We start from the raw sequence: 15,753 nt of genomic DNA on the forward strand, positions 1-15,753 counted from the left end.
GATAAAAGGTGTTGCAGACATATGAGACATTGATTGCTGGCAACTGGGGCTGAAAAAAGAGAAAAAGGCTAATCCTCCTATTTTCCTACTCTTTTTCTTTTTCTCTAAGTCTCTGTTCCATACATCATGTGATCATAAGCGAATCTAATTATTCAGCTAAGAAAAGCATGCTGTTCATATTAGCTAGCACAGAGAAAAACATGAAAACTCTGAAGTGTGAGTCAAAGATTCAAAAGCAAATGTATAGAATTCGATGTTACTGGTTTTATATTTTTCTTAGTTATGTTCCTTAGGTGACTGACAGTATTTTGGAACCTGTTTGTCAAGCATTTGGGATTAGCTTTCTTGGAAGGGCATGGATGTGGGCCCTCTAGTGCCACTTGGGAAATGCCAAGATACCAGCCCACAGCTCTTCAGGGGGAGTTGTTCCTTGGCAAGTACCAAGAGCATAATCAGAAATTTGGGAGCACTTCAGATGGTCAAGGAGAAAAACAGATCAGTTTTTCTCTTTATGTCTCCTGCGTGTGGCTGGTCCAACTGGATAATAGATCCAGCAGTACCTCATAGCAGCAGAACCTGCCGGTTCAATGGTTGCCTGATGTCCTCTGTGAAATGAGAGTTCAGCCAGTGCTGCTTTGTTTGTCTGTGGATGGACACTTGCTATCTCCAGGCCTACAGAGCAAGCAGTGTTAGACATATCAAAATAATTTTTAAGAAGTCTTCTGACTCCAAAGCTCAGTGCCTTTCAGTTTGTGTGCACTGAGCTGAGAAAACATGCCCACTAATTGTTACTGAAGTCAGCAGTGGTTGGCCCACCAGTACAATGCCAGGATGCTGGGCAAACTTCTGTCCCTCCTCCCAAGTTCAGGTGTGTTTGAGATGTGCAGCTCAAAAATGACCAGTCTGTTACCTCTGATATTGTCGATGGGTAAAAATCTACAGGTTCAGGATGTGGTGGATGTGACTGTGTCTGTTGCAAATGGAGCTGTTCCAAAATGCATACCAGAACTTCTAAGTGTCATTAAAATGCTGAAGACTCATTGAGGAGCAGGTGTTGGGTGGTAGGTGGTAAAGGCTTTCTTAGTGAAACTGTTCATAAGAGGAAGTCTGCTGATGGAGGGAGGATCCTACGGTTGCCTCCAACAGTATAAGCAGAATGAAAAGGAGCAGCAGCAGCAGCAAAAGCCAGTAATGCACCAGAAGATGTGTTCAGCCTAAATCAGACCAATTAATTAGCTGTACTGATGAATTAATATGCTAACTAATCCACATCTCCTCTGAACCCTCAGCTCCAAAGCTCATCCCAGGCAAAAGGTTATTGCAATAATGATGCTATGGAGAGGCCTGGAGCTCTGTCCCAGAGCTGAGTTGTGCATCTGTATGACCAGTTTGCATTTGTGAAGTGCATACCTTTCATGGAATCATAGAATCATTAAGGTTGGAAAAGACCCCAAGATTATTGAGTCCAACCTTTGACCAAACACTACCATGTCAACTGAGCCACAGCATTAGGTTCTAGATCCAGTCATTTCTTGAATGCTTCCAGGAATGGTGACTCCACAGCCTTCCTGAGCAGCTCATTCCAATGCTTGACAACCCTTTCAGTGAAGAAATTCTTCCTGATGTCCAACCAGAACCTCCCATGCTGCAGCCTAAGTCCATTTCCTCTTGTCACTTGTCACCTGGGTGAAGAGACCAACCCCCACCTGGCTACAGCCTCCTTTCAGGTGGTTATAAAGAGTAATGCATCTCTCCTGAGCTTCTTTTTCTCCAGGCTAAACACCCCCAGCTCCCTCAGCTGCTTGTCATCAGACTTACTCTCCAGACCCTTCACCAGCTCCACTGCTGCAGAACAGAACACAGGTTTCAGGGTGTGGCCTCACCAGTGCCGAGTGCAGGGGGACAGTCACTGCTCCTGCTGGCCACACTATTGCTGATACAGGCCAGGATGCCACTGGCCTTCCTGGCTGCCTGGGCACATGCTGGCTCATGTTCAGCCATCTGTTGACCAGCACCCCCAGGTCCTGTTCTGCTGAGCAGCTTGCCAGCCTCTCTTCCCCCAGCTCCATGGGGTTGTTGTGTCCCAAGTGCAGCACCCAACACTTTGCCTTAGTGAATCTCATACCACTGGCCTCAGCCAATGATCCAGCCTGTCCAGATCCCTCTGCAGATCCTCTCTTTTGTACCAGAAAAAGTAAACAATAAGTGGTTCTGTGCACGTATTAGACTAAGAAGAGTGTCCATATTTGTGTGTGCTTGTGCTGGCTTAAGGAATTGTGTATGTGCATAAGAACGAGTGCTAGTGAACACGTAGCAAGACACTGAGCAGCCATCACACATCTGCGAGTGAAACTGTGGCACAAACAGTGTGAGCTACGACAGGGAGCAAGGGTGAGCAGGGCTGTGGGAGTGCTCATTCACTGCCAGAGCTCACGGGGAGGTTTTGCCAGCCGTGGGGAGTGTGGGTCTGTACCAAGAGCGGGGCAGAGGAGCAGTACTGTGGGCACGGGCACCCACACACATGGGAAGGCAGCAGGACGGGCGCGTGGCACTGCAGTGCTGGAGGGGAGATGCAGGAAGGCTTTTTCCCAACTGTTTATACAACATGATTTGACTCAGCGAAGAATTAACATGGTAAAGAAAAATCTAGAAGGACTCTTGCCAGCTACAAGCAGAGTGATCAGCATACACAGGATGTGGTAAGAGCTAAAGGCGTCCCGTTATTAACTTCACTTTTATTTCAAGGGGATTCACTTCTCTGTTCTGGCTCTCATTTGAGAAGTGAAACCCAAGGTCACGGTACCATCACAAAAGAAATACTGGTCACAGCTCATTTGTTTTTCTGCTTTATTATTATCTTTTAAAAGGTTACTCTGCTTTTCCTTGAATGGAATTTATTGAAATTGCTGGTAATGTGAAGTCCTCACTCTCTGTTTCTCTCCTGAGGAATTATCCCATTTGCTCTCATTTGAAACTGTTGACTCTGAGGGGAGTGTTTATACCTCGCAGTATGGTGCAACCCAGAGCAGAGGGAAAAACGCAGGTTCCTTCTAAGCACATCCAGAGCCTGTGCACTGCTCACAAGGTGCTTTGTAAACATTTATTCATTCTTGTACACACGCTCCCTTCCCTCCCCCATCAGGTGAGGAAATATTATTGTCACCATTTCACAGATGGAAGAAGTGAATGCAGATAGGTCTGGTGACTCACCCGTAACCGCTGAGGCTGATTTAGAGCTGAGGCGTTAAGCTCCCAGCCACCTAATTTAATCCAGCAGGTCACGTTCCCACCCAGGCCTGACAATATAGGCAGTGCCAGCTCCATCTACCTGCCACCCACTGGTCCTGTGAAGCAGCAACACTCATCTCTGCGTTTGCAGAATGAGATCAGATTGCTGCGGCTTACTCCATGCGGTGTTGTCATCAGAGCGCGATATATCATTATGATATCATGATGTTATTAGGCCTGAAACTAACGCAAGGCCACGCACAGAACAGAGGTAGGCAGTGGAAAATCAGCGACCGTGTGCTCCTCCACCACATCACAGGCACACACCCTGTACCAGGGTGTTGGTTGATTCCACCACACTGCAAGGAACTGCAAGCAATCTGCGTGCTGGGCAGGGTCTCCCCACCTTCTCTTTTGGGGCCTGGGTTAATTTCTGCCCATACAGTCCTGGTGCAATTGTCTGAGGGAGGAAAGAAGGCACTGTGAGGAGATGGAAGGAAAATGTTTGCCTCTCGAGTGGAAATGGCTCTCATAGCACATGGTCAGGAGACAAAGATCATGGCCCCAGCTCTTTGTGAGGGTAGCTGTTTTTAAGTGCTGAGCACTTAATGGAAACTAAGCCTCCTGAAAGTGGTTCACTACAAGCATTGGGAAACAGAGCTTTCAGTGTCTCATCACAGCTGAACATCCAGGGCCACATGTTGCCACTGCTGTTTGCTTTTGCTTTGCTATTTAAAATCCTCACCTATGTTGTTACCCTCTCCCACACAGAATCAAGAACAACAACAATAATAAAAAAACCCCAGCTCCTTATCATCTTCCTTTGCTTTTCACACTGTTTACACAGGGCATGATTTCACTCATGCCCAGCTCATTGCAGACGACTCAGATTAGTCAGTTCCCCTTTCTGAGACTGGCTGGTCTGGCTGGCTGGGACTTGGGCCACATGAGATGCTGCTGCACCCAGCTTCACGCTGCTGAAGGGGAGGTCAGCTTTCCTTGCATAAATCTTAACTTCTGTTTTGAAATAAAACACTTGGTATTTTCATCTTTGGAATATAACCTTTGTAATAGGTCATTTCAGTGAATCTGGTGTTGCTTTTTTTGCCTTGTCACATGAAAAACTTGTTTGCATTGCCACGACAAAGTTTGCAGAAAGATTTATCTTGATTTTTGTGGGCTTGGTACCTGTCTTTCAGGGGCTGCTACTGTACCTGTTAAGAACAATGGCAAAACATCCACAAATTTCAAGGTGTGTGAGATAAAAAGTACTCAAAAGTACTTCACAGTGGGAAGGGAATGCATTTGAGTGCCAGGACTGTTCAGAGGCCTCTCTACATCTCTTTCAACCATCATGTGTGGGTTTGAGGTGCATTGGGACTTTGTAGGGAAATGGGTGAGTCTTAAGCATCTAGAAGGCAGATGGGTAGTTCTTCCTGTGACCCTCCTTTAGGAACTAAGTGCCACTCACACTGTGCCAGAGACAGGAGCTGTAGAGAGTCAGGACAACACCTTTCTGGGCTGTTGTCTCTGCAGTTGAGGTTTCTTTTCCTGCCTGAGGGTTAAATGTGGGTTTTCCTTGGAGGGCAGAGTAACTAGTGGCAGGAGAGCTTGGACTGGCATGTGGAAGAGCCTCAAGTCAGTACCGTTCATCCACAGAAACAGAAGATTCATTGCTGTTGAACTGGCAGAAATTTAATCTCCTAGTTAAAATATTACTGGGCTCTACTTGCTCTTATCCTTGCACAGTGCAAGGGGCAAGGGGCTCAGTAGGTCAGCTGGCTATTACCTGGCAGCAACTGCAGGGACCCGGTCAAGGCCCAGAGTGTGACCTGTGCCTCCTTGGTTAGATCCTTTTCCACAGTTCATGTTGTTCTTTTATAGCCCCTGTTCACGCTTCAGTGTGTTTTGTGCTAAACAGAACAAAGTAAGAACCCTGCAGAGAAGAAAGCCCAAGCCAAAGCTAGGTATGGTCAGCACATCAGCTGTCCTGCAGTAACAGAGTGCACAGCATCAGCACCTGCTGAGAAAGGGAACTCCAGTCCTTAGAACAGTGCAAAACACAGTGCCTAAATTGCAGAGGTCCCCAGTAGGGAAGGCAGCTGTGCCAGCTGTGAGAGACAAATACAATGACTAGTTGAGGAGTCACAAATTCAGAGCAAACACCCAGGTAATACTCCACCTTCTTCTAAGTGGCATAAGTCAACACCCAGTGGTAATCAGAGCCCTGAACAGCACAGGGCTTGTTTGCTGCTGGTGTAGCTGTTGTGCCTACCCCAGCCACAGACCCCTGCTCCCAGACCTAATCCACCAAGACAGCAAGGTACAGTTTTGCTGGCCAAAAAATTTCTAAATGGGAACAGGGAGCAATCTTCACTATCTCTTGCAGGTTCCAGCTCAGCAATGTGTGCTACACCCATTCATCTAAATGCAGAATTAGTTCTGAAACTAATGATAAGGCTTTAAATGACATTTCACACAGCTAATTTATTTCCCCACTGTCCCAAAGTGCTTCCCAGGTGCTGAAAAGCTTAGCTGCCAAAATCTCCATGGCCTTTGTTGTCAACCTCAGCAAGACAGCTCTGCATTGCACCATCTTTCCTATTCATGTTGGGTTTCAACCCTTAATGTGCCAAGCCTCAGAGCCCCCAGCAGTGGGGGAGGGGAGGTGGGGGGAGGGAGGCTGTTCTTCTCTCAGCACAGCCGAGGAGAAGCAACTTCTCCCTGTTCACAGAGGAAGTGGGTGCTGGAGCACCACCATCAGCTATTTCCTCCTGTCTTTCATGTGAGTCTTCCCTCCTCTGAGCAATGTGCTGTACCTTTATGTCAGTGGAGCTGCACAAAAGTGAGCTAGGTGTGATACCACACTACAACACACTGCCTGTGCTGAAGGCACAAGGTCATCCCACCCTTGGGAAGGGGAGGAAGGACACGGGTGTATTTACACACACATGAGCACACCTCGGTGGCTTTGTGTAAACACGTGTACCCACGGAGTTTCCATTTGGAGACGTGCTCCGTGTGGCACGTATCTGTTCAGGCAGAAAAACATCACTGCCCCAGTTCCTGCAGCAGAATCCTTTTTTGTTTTTTTTTTTTTTTTTCTCTCTTGGGTTCTGGAGTTACTTCTGGTTTACAAAAATATCACCACAGGGCAGCCTTCCTGATAGGTGGAATAGTTTCCCCTTGAGAAGAAGCTGGTGGAAATCCCCTCTCTTGAGACATTTTTAACTTTGCCAGAAATGTACGGTGGGAGTGACTGCTTTAACTAGTGAGCTGACTGGGATGAGCTAATGGGTTTTTCCATATCTGGTGTCTAGTTCCAGGGATTTCCATGAATTGCTGTCAGGACAGAAGAAGGCAACAGATTGCAACTGTGGGATCTGCTGTTTCAGCTCCACTGACACGTCATTCCCCCAGGACACCCAGTGACCTGGTTAATCTAGTTCTTTGCTTCTGACTTCTCGTAAATGATTTATCAACTGGCGTGGATCCCTGTTTGCTTAAGGAGGCGTGTGATGACCTCTAGCAGACCGGCTGCTCTGAGATACAGCCCACATTTGGCACCCAGCTGCTGGTCCAGCTCGTGACCCTTGCCACGGGGAGCAGGAGGACAGGGCTCCGGCAGAGCCCAATGGCAAGGGCTCCTGCAGGGAACTGTGGGTGGTGTTTACAGGGTTTTGTGGAGAGCCCTGGTGACTAAGCCGTCAGCTCGTCAGGGAAGGCGCTTGCAGACCTGCCTCGGCCTGTCCTGACCCCCACGGTGTGCAGGTCTGCCTGGGAGACTGGCTGTGTTTGCTGTGTACAGACTGCAGGGTGCAAATCCTGGGAAGCATCAGCTGCTGCACCAGCACCAGCCTTTGGGACCATGTAGTCTAGAGAAAAAATAACACGAGTGTCTGCCACCTTGTCCATCCTCAGTGATGACACCGGTGTCAGAACCAGTTGCAGCTCTGGAGCTCATTGTCATGCACGTGCATCAGTCAATACCCACACACAAAACACTACAGCAAAACAGAACATTGTACAGATCAAAACTCAAGTGCTCAAGCCAGGGAGATGAGGGATGATCCTGCAAGCTTTACATCATGCCTTTGTAGGTGAGGCTAGAGTGTGAAAAGAGATCAGATACCACAAATCAGGCACTCCCCCTAAATACTGCCCCCTAAACACGGGCAACTCCCTACCTGCCTTTCCTCCAGGCCAGTTATTGCTGCTTCCTGCTCTGATTGTTTCAAATCTGGTTATCTTGAGTTATGCCTGTTCTGGCAAATATGGTGCAGCAGAGAGGAGGTCCTGTTCCCATCAATGCTGTATGCATGCCACAGATCACAGAGATTAGCATGGGAGGAACAGCTCAGATGAGCTGCTTGAGGCAGGCATTGGGAAGCTTGCAACAGAGCTGTGTAATGTTTAGAAAAATAAAACTGCTTAACAAAATCTTTGTTATGGAAGATACAGGGCCATACTGAATTTTCAGATGGCTGGAGGCTGTTTCACAGGGGCAGCACCCAGCAGAAGGGGAAGCTGGGGAAGCTGCTCCAGCACCATCTTGGACAGCCCCGCTCCCAAGAGACACAGTGTCACACCACCCTAGGGCCACACATCATCAGGGAGGGCTGGCTCAGGCTGTGGTGAGGAACCTGCAGCCACATGTTGGCAAAAGCACGGGGTGTGTTTTCTTCTCACACAAGGGTGGATCTGGAGCAGCTTTCAGCTTCCTGCGACCTGGGAAGTGGGGCTTTTTTGTTTATAGCCCAAGAGGATGGAGGGCGCAGCTCCTCTTCCCTGTTTTCGGTGGCACACCACCAGCTTCCTTGCCTTGTGCCTCAACAGGAACCTCTGTGTTCATGCATGACAGGCTCCCAGTCTACACCTTGTAAAGCACCCCAGCATCACAGAATGACAGACAGCTGGTGGGATGTGTGAGGGCTGCTCCAACTCACCACGAGCAGTCATAGCTACCCTGTGACTCAAAATGCAAAACCACACCCCCAAAAATGGATTCAGTCTAGGCTGAGCCTACATTCCCTATGATAATCCCAGTCAGAGAGCAGAGAAACAGGACAGGGAAAGAAAGGCTAGCAAATTATCCCAAGTTATATTTCCAACCTTTAAATGTGGGTGGAGGTACTGTAGGTATAACCTTCAATGTGAATTTCCAAGTATTGATAGATATTTATATGGGCAAGTGAGGGTTCAGTCTTAGTTTCAAGCCCAAACTCACAGTTTGTACCACCTCTTCCACACACAGACTTACTCTCCAAACAACAGAAAAGATCCAGATCCGTGTAGAAATTATGTCCTTACCTGAAACACAGGTGCTCCAGGCTCAAACCTCTTGGCTTTGCAAACTCAAACTGGTTTGCTGAGGACATCACAGATGTAGAGTGATGCAAGTGCAAAACTCCCCCAAAGCATTCCTCTGTCCCTAGGGCAATGAAACAAGAGCTGAGTTTTCTCATTGAACTGTTTTGTAGCAGTGGCCCATTAAAAAGAATACCCAGTCTTTGGTAGAGCTGGGATTGGAACCTGCTTCCTCTCATCTCCAGTCTCCCAGACTAGGGGACAGATTGCTTCCAGGTGCCTGGCTATGTTCTAGTCCTGGCAATATAAGGCCATTTTCTGGTCCATTATCTGCCTATTCCAAAGGGGTCTTATTTTGCACTTTTTGATTACAACCAAACTATTTTATTGAGCTGTTCTGGTTTTGCTGTGCTAAAATCACCCACCTGGTGGAGCAGTTCAGTGCAAGACAGAGAGGTCACACCTCTGAGCTGGGTGTTACCATAAGAGATCCTACCTGGATGCTCTGGCCAAGGTTGCAGCTACCTGCCATGTAGTCGAGGCATCCTCCTTTACCACCACTGTCCTTGAAACACTGGCTCACAGTTAAGAGGCAGCTGATCCCAGTGTCTTATCCAGGTCCACTGCTGATGAGGCTCACATTAAATCTACTAGCAAGATTTAACAAAACTGCAAGCAGAAGGGAACCGTTATGGATTAATAGAAGTTAAGGGAATAATAACCTGCTTTTCTTGGACCTGGTCCAGTATTCACTAAAGGGATTTCCATAAGCATTAGTAGGATTCAAATCAGACCATAAATTTCTTGCAAATTTTCTTTTGCTTTATTAAAGCAGGAGAAAACCCCGAACAACCAAACTAAAAAACTATCTTAAAAGTTGTTTCCCCTTTTTCTTATATATTTATTCTCCTTTACGCTTCTTGGCACTGGGAAAAGTATATCCACTCTGAGAAGCCCGTGATCTGAGAACTTCCCGTAACATGAGAAACGCATTCCTGAGCTCCCCAGCTTTGTAGGCCCTGCAGAACTGCCTTAGCCCTGCTCCACTTCCAGGCCTGCCACTTGTACCAGGCACCAGCACAAGAGAATTACACACCAAGAGGAGATACTTCCTATCTTATTATCACCTTCCCAAGCTATCAATTAAAAAATGTCAGATTTCTGTACCCTGTGGATGTCATGTGCCTTGTTTGCACAGTTTGTTCTTGCAGGGTTTTGACACACACTTCCCAAATTGTTTGAGGAGTAGTGCTGCAGGTATCAAGGCACTTGAAGATGCTGTCATAGTGTCTAATTGGATTTCTAAAGGGCATTGCTCCTGCTGCCTTTTGATGTCAGTGCAGGTTGGGCAACTATACCGCAGTCCCCATCTCTAGGTACTGAACACCTTTCAAGTCTGGGTTACAGTGTCACTCACCTCTTAGAATACAGTATGTACCTCTCAGGATGTTGCTTGTGAGGGTGCAAGAAGTGATGATTATGAGTTTTCAGGAAATACAGAAATGGGATACTTCCAAGTAAGTTAACTAAGTAACTTTAATAAGAAAGACAATTTATTAACATTTTCTGCTAATAGCCAGCTCTGTAGATTCCCATGATTCCCACTGCCAACATCTTTGATACAGAAATATTTGTGACCCCTCTCCTTCAGAAGGCTGGGTTTTATCTCATTTAAAATAGAGAGAATGAAGATTCATCTGTCAGTGTTAACTATGTTAACTCTCCCTTTTTGTCCCCATGCTTCAAAAAGAATAGAAGCATTCAAACCTTAAAATGGAGTCACGGAGAGTTGCAGAGGCTATGAGCCATTAAAAGCTTGGCTGTATTTTTTTATTGAAACTATTAAAGCAATTTATTGTACAGGTAGCTTTGGCAAAGTAGGGTTTAGATTCTTGTTAGGTTCACAGCCCTGTATCCCCAGAGGTCAAGTACGATGCGCTAAGGAGGCTCTGGCTCTCCCCCCAGGAGAGCTGCCAGTGCATCAGCCAGAGCACGAAAAGCGTGTGCAAGTGTGAGGCCTAATGGAGCTGCTACTGCTCTGATTTCCAGAGAGAAAAAAAGCCCAAAGAGTTTGTTAGAATGCAGGTTTTGGGTAGAGAGTGTGAGGCCTGTGTTTATGGCCCACTTTTGAAAGGAAGGCGTTTCTGTCTCCGGCACGCTGGGGGGAAGCAATAGGGCTGCCATCTAGAGGCCAAAGGGACCTTCCAGCACATTCCCTTGGACAGCAGCGCACTGGCCATCACCTGCTCTCCTCACCACCTACGTACAAAGGATTCCCCATTTCTAAGTTAAACTGCCACACTACAAAGCATTTCTCCATCCACATCTCTCATTCAAGGATTGTATATATTGTATATATGTATATAAATATATATATGTATATATTGTAATCCATCCAGCTTAAGAATAGCCTATATAGATAATTGATGCATCTGCCATGGGGATGAAAGACAGTATGAAATATGAGATACAAAGCAGAATCTTGCAGAAATACTTGAGAGACTCTGAGGAGCTCTAGGTTTCTGGGAATGGTGTTAAATGTGTGGTATCAAAAGATTATTAGCAGGAAGACTCAAGCATGGTACAGGGTTTGTGTTGCCTATTAGGCACATCAAGCCCTATAGCCAGAGTAAGCATGATTTTCATCTGCTCATCCCATTGCTACTCCTTACTATTGCCAGGCTTTGGAAGAGTTTGCTCTGGAAATGCCCCAGAACTGTATCTGGTTTGGCTCAGAATGTGCTTTTCTCCCATCCCTACAGTGATCTCATTCTTCTCTGACAATAAGGTTTGCTGTGGCCAGGAGCAAGCTCTGGGTGCCTGGGTCTGGACACTGTCCTTCCCAACCTGTTCCTAAACTGCACACTGCAAGTCAAACCAATCTGAACCCCTGGCAACTGGAGCCTGTCTGTAACATGTTTTGATGGTTACAACCTGTTCAGAAAAGTCATATCTTACCTGTTGCTTCTTTACCATGGCTGCTCCTCTACTTTGCCGCCTCATCTTCTCTCTCATCTGGCTTAGGAATGGCCTCTCCCCTATGCATTTCCCTACAGCAGGCGTAGGAGTCATTTAGCACCGACAAATGTTAAAGGGAAACAGGCAGAGGACTCTCATGGCAGCCTACTGCTCTCCAGAGTGCCCCATGCTAATGTGAGGTGTGTTAAACCCTGCCACCTCCACACAGCTTGAGCACATGAGGAGGCTGAAGTGGAGTAGGAAAGTGAGGGTTGCAGGGCAATGATACCCTTGTCTTGTAGCTGGAGAAGTTCAACCAAAGGCCCTCACAAAGCACTTCAGTTCTGCTTGCACACTGCCTGCCCTGCACCCTCCACATTGCAAAATCCCCTGCTGATGTGACTAAGAGTCACGTTCTGCGGCCTCAGCATCAGTTTCCACCTCTCACAGCCCTGAAATGGAGACAGGGGTGTGTGATTTGCTTTCTCTTCTCCTTACTCTCTGACCATAGGTGATTTATGCCCAAGGGGCTGGAGGGACATTTCTGTCAGTATTGTTGTATTGGCTAAATAAAAACAGATCTGAACCTCACCAGTGCTGCTTACATAAAGGAAAGAGGAAGCAGCCACTGACTCCAGCAAGCTCTAGCAAAGTTCTGCAAGAAGCTGCTAAAAATAGGGCTACCCCTACATTTCCATCCTGCCTTTGACACAGTCACGGCTTTCACATCCCACTGGCCTCGCCATTTCCTTGTGGCGGGCTTGCCTCACGCCCCAGCGTCACCGACAGCCCTTCCTGCCTGCGGACAGCCTGGGGAGCTTTGAAGTGCAGGCAGCTCCTTCCCACCCTGCTGCAAGCAGACACTTCCCCTGCCCTCTTTACATGTCCCTCAAAGGAGAAGTGGGGCAAGCCCCAGTGGCAATCTCGCCCTAAAAGTCCCAGAGATACTGAAGACCAGAAAAGCTTTCCACAGTGGAGGGTTTTCTCAGTAAATGAAAGGTGGAAAGTGTTTTTTTGAGTACCGTGGGTTAATATTCCCAAACATTACCTTTTGACTGTGGTACTTATTCTTGGAGGACTTGGAGCTGAAAATTACCAGAACCTGCTTCTTGGAGTAAAAAGGAAAACAAGTGAACCCAGGGTAGAGGATGGGATGTGAAGAGGAGCCCTTCTGTGTGATCTGAGGCTCAGGAGCCCCCATCCCTGGAGGCAGGGAGGTGGCTGTTAGCCAGCAATGATGCCGTGTGCGTGCTGGATGACAGCACGTGGAAGATGGAGGTGCCTTGGCAATGTACTATAGGAAGAGCAAGAGTGTTGCCAGTTCTGCTGGTGATGTTCTTGAGAGTTGAATTCAGAGTGGATGGCATCACTGTTGAGCTGAGGAGAAAGCAATAAAGTCTGTGAAGCCAGGTGAAATGGAGACTGTTGAAAATTACCCGTGTTGTTTGCGCAAGGTTTTCCAGATCCTGGGGAAGTAATGCCCATGGGAATTTGGGCCAACAGAAAGATAACTAACATTTCTGTTTTCCCTGCTTTTCAATCCAGCAGGTACCAGAAAGGGCAAGGCAGCACATGCTGGACTCCTGAGAGACAAGAGGGATCAGGGAAATCCAAGACCAGAGCTCTGCCTTCCTCTTTGGACCATAAGATGATTAAGATCTGACCACCTTGTTGCCATGCTGCTGGAGTAGGGGTCCAGAAAGTCTGGAAGCTGATTCATTCCTCCATGAGTTTGGAGTCTGGCTGTTCTGGCCTCAAGCTCTCAAGCAGACGGATGGGATCTTGAAATTTCACAAATCCTGATGCTTCTTCCAGGTATCAAGAGTGAACCGAGAAAGCCAGCTGAGTCCCCTTGAAGTAGAAAGACTGATGATGAAGAAGACCTGAACTCATTCTCCAGGGGCTGTGGATGTTGTCTTGGGGTAGCCCTGACTTTGAAACAGGACTGGAGTGTGGAGAGGCTGCTTTGAGGAGTTTATTCACCCAGAGGTCTTGGGTGAAGGCAGGGAAAGAGCCCTCAGCCAGCCTGCAGGACAGCCTACAGGAGTAACAGCCCTGTTGGAGGCACGGGGTGGTAAAACATAGCAGAAGACCATTCTGCTCACAAGTCACACCTAGGCAACAAGAAATTTTCCCCAGACAAAGCCAGAAGTTATTTCCTGAAGCATCTTTGTCACCAGACTCTTTTGGAGGAGGGCAATATTCAGCGTATGCCTAGCGCCGTCTGGAAACCGGCCATGGCAGAAGGGTGCAGCCCCAGCTCTGGGCAGCTCCTGTGGGTACACGTGAAGGGGGAGGAAGAGGATGGGGGTGGCAGCTTCCTCAGCAGACAGTTTTGTTTCTCACTCTACTGCAGCAGAGAAGCATTTGTTAGCTCTCACTACTTCTGAGCCTTTGTAACCACTCTCCTCTCGAGATTAGCCTGTGTAGGTTTCCTGGGGGGCTGCAGTTTAATACCTGGATCTTAATTCAGTCTCCATCTCGCTCCCCCACGCTGCCGGAGCTCACAAAGGTGGGCAGCCCGACCCTTGGTGAAGCTGTCGGTCCGGTCGCTCAGATGTTGTGGGGACTGGGGGAGCGGCCCTGGAACCACCACTGGGCTGGAGAAACAGGTCCACAGCCCTTCGGAGCATTTCTCAGGGTGGCCGTCACGGCAGACTTCCAAAGGCTCGAGGAAATGCCAGGGAGTCAAAATGATGGGACCTGGATTATCTGCACACACAGACGTGCCTTCAACAAACAGGTCCTTCGGGAGATCTGCACATGGCTCACCTCCGTGGCTGAGTTTTGAGCCCCCCCTGCCGCTCCTCCACCTTTTCCTTCCGCTCCCCGGCAGGTGAACGTGCTGAAAACCGCATAGGGGGCGAGGACAGAGCTCTGTGTGTGTGTGGGTGTGTCGCGGGGCTCCGCAAAGGCAGAGCTCTGGGTCACCAGCGCGATTTTGAGGCGATTTTGGCGTTTCCAGAAGCGCGGTCTCCGTGAGGCGGTGCCACAGCGCCACCTGGCGGGCCGGCCGCCAGCTTCCCGGGATCCGCCCCGTGGGAAGCCGTGATGGCGCTTCCCGCTGGGATCGCGCTGCTGACGCGCCGGGCGAGCCCCGCTGCCACCCAAACAGCGCCGTCACGGTGAAGAAGCGCGTGGGCAGCCCAGAGCCCGGCCCAAGGCAGCCCGAGTGCTCCGCCGTAAGCACACGCGTACGCCGCTCCCAGCACTCTCCTCTTCCACGCACCGCACTGCTGCTGTCCAGGTAGCAGAGACGCTTGTAGGAGGGCGGGGAAGCGCACAGCACAGGTTTGCGAGGTCTTCGCAGAGTTAAGTAAATTCACTCACAGGTTTTGAGGTGTTTGCGGTGGGATTTGGGGTCTCACAATATACTGTGTCATCGATTCTTACTGGGAAATACAGCATAGTGCAATAATTTTGGGGCTCACAGATAACAGAGACAAGCTACTAGACTAAAGGAAATTCAAGAGAGTGCGTACAATAAGCAGATGTGGGTTTTAGACCATCCAAGTGCCAGAACTGGGGAAAGGTAAAAGTATATGGAAACAAACAGAGGGCAAGTGTGGGCAGAAATCTTGCAGCAAGCATTTTGGGTGAACCTGGAAAACCAGTGTACATGATCAGTAATGGTTCTTGCACAGTGCTGGAATACAGGCTGTGACAATCTGAATGAAAAGAACAGGGAAACTTTTTAAACATGTAAGAAAACTCGGGGGTTTCTGAGCACATCACTTTTCATTAAGGCATTCACAGGAAGTGGCAGTGATGCAGGGAACACGGCCATGGCTGTATGTGGAAGAGACAGCAGAGCTGCTTGCCTATAGTTTTTGTTAAAATAGCCAGTGTGACCCAAAGCTTTACTGGAAAAAATACATACAAGAGACAAAACCAGTGCAACCAGTACCAACATTTCAGACTGAAGCACTAGATATGGCATTTAAGTCCAGCTCTGGTAAATTCCATTTTTGGCTGGAGGCATGAAAGGGATAGGCTGTCAAGAGGCCAGATACTGATTGTGTGCTGGTCAGTACCAGCAGAAGGACAGACTGCCCATGGCCTAAGCACAGTCTGCTCTGGAGAGAGAGCTCTGCCTGGTAGCTGGAATGCTGCTGGCCTAGACTCCTGGTAGCCTGAAGCACTTGGAAAATCCCAGTCAGAAGTCACAATGGGGCCTACATCCATAGTCTCATTCACCGAGTTTGAGGACTAATTCCTTCAGCTGTAGATGTGAATGCAAAGACTTCATCACGTTTCCTT

Source organism: Passer domesticus, chromosome 6, assembly GCF_036417665.1.
Source record: "Passer domesticus isolate bPasDom1 chromosome 6, bPasDom1.hap1, whole genome shotgun sequence".
In the NCBI taxonomy this organism is placed as follows: domain Eukaryota; kingdom Metazoa; phylum Chordata; class Aves; order Passeriformes; family Passeridae; genus Passer; species Passer domesticus.